The sequence below is a fragment of the Nannospalax galili genome, unplaced genomic scaffold, assembly GCF_000622305.1.
Source record: "Nannospalax galili isolate Female #2095 unplaced genomic scaffold, S.galili_v1.0 scaffold102, whole genome shotgun sequence".
Lineage (NCBI taxonomy): Eukaryota > Metazoa > Chordata > Mammalia > Rodentia > Spalacidae > Nannospalax > Nannospalax galili.
Genome location: NW_008351958.1, coordinates 7,792,016 through 7,793,351, shown reverse-complemented (window position 1 = coordinate 7,793,351; position 1,336 = coordinate 7,792,016).

Sequence of the window (1,336 nt, the reverse complement as noted above, 5' to 3'; positions counted from 1 at the left end):
ATGTAATAGGAACCTACTTTAAGTGATTTTAAATTTTCATTAACACTTCTAATGTATAATCAAAGCCCCTCCCCCCTTTATGCCCCTCCCCCCTTTATGCCATGTCTTAGAATCCTGTCGATGTTTTACACTTTAACCAATTATTTCAAATAAATCTCAAATAGCTAGAGTAGCCCCCCCAGAGAACAGCTGCATCTCTACAAAGCTCTCTCTGGCTCCCACCTGAATGCCACACCCTATCAACTTGAACTGTGTCATCTGCACTGTTGGTCTAATTGATGGGAAGGAATTTTTTCACCAACTCAAGGTTTGCCTTTTCTCCTCCAGCCCATTTTGTCCCCCAAATCTTCACAGTGCACAGAAGGCAACGCTGGAGGGATAGGTGCTGGCAAACTGTATCTTTAATCTAAAAGTGAATCTGGGCTTGGGCAATATTGGAGTTCCTTGTCTTTAGCTTGTCCGTGTTTCATACTCTTAAGAGCTCTGGTCCACGGGGTGATTCCTGAAATAAAATACACAAAGAGTGTGTGTGTGTGTGGGGGGGGGTTGTATTCCCGTGTTATGGCTTCCTAGGGCTAGGTTGTGTCTAACAGCGCAGGGGTGGTAGCGTCCTGGGGGAGGGGCAGTAATCAAAATGTTGTTAAAATCTGTTCTGGGTAGGAATCTTTACCCGGTTTCATCTAAACCATAAAAGGAACCCATCAGACAAGGCCATTTCTGCTCCAGAGGCCACAGCGATTTCCAGGGCTGCAGTCAGTGCCGCCGGGTGCCGGTCGCCTCCCACTGGGGTCCGCCGCCTGGGTTCTCCCGTGCAGCCCCCGGATGCCTGGCCCACATTCCCGGCCCAGACAGCCCCTACCCGCCATCTGTCACCCGCAGCCCTCGTCCCGCGGTCAGCCCCAGCTGGCCCTCCCAGAAGCGGAGGTCCCAGGTGCGCAGGCGCCCCGCCTCCACCCGGCGGCGCTTCTCGGGCGGCCAGCGCCGGCATCCACAGGCCCAGGGCCGCCGGCCCGCAATGCCCCGGCGTCCCGAAGGGACTTGACTTGGAAGCCTCTTCACGCCCGGCCACGACCCCGCGCTGACCGGCCCGTGACTCCTCTGCCAATCAGAGGAGGCTTGGCCGACCAATCACAGGGTCCGGAGTGTCCCCTTCGGCTCTTCGGCTCTTCGGCTCTTCGGCCCTTCGGTTCCTCGGCTCTTCGTTCCTTCGGCCCTTCGACCCTTCGGTTTTTCAGCTCGTCAGCGTTCTTTGTGGCGAGCAAGGAGCCCACCTTCCTGAGCGCTGGGAAGCACGGTCACCTCACGGCCTATTCCTGCCACCCCACCCCCACCCCCA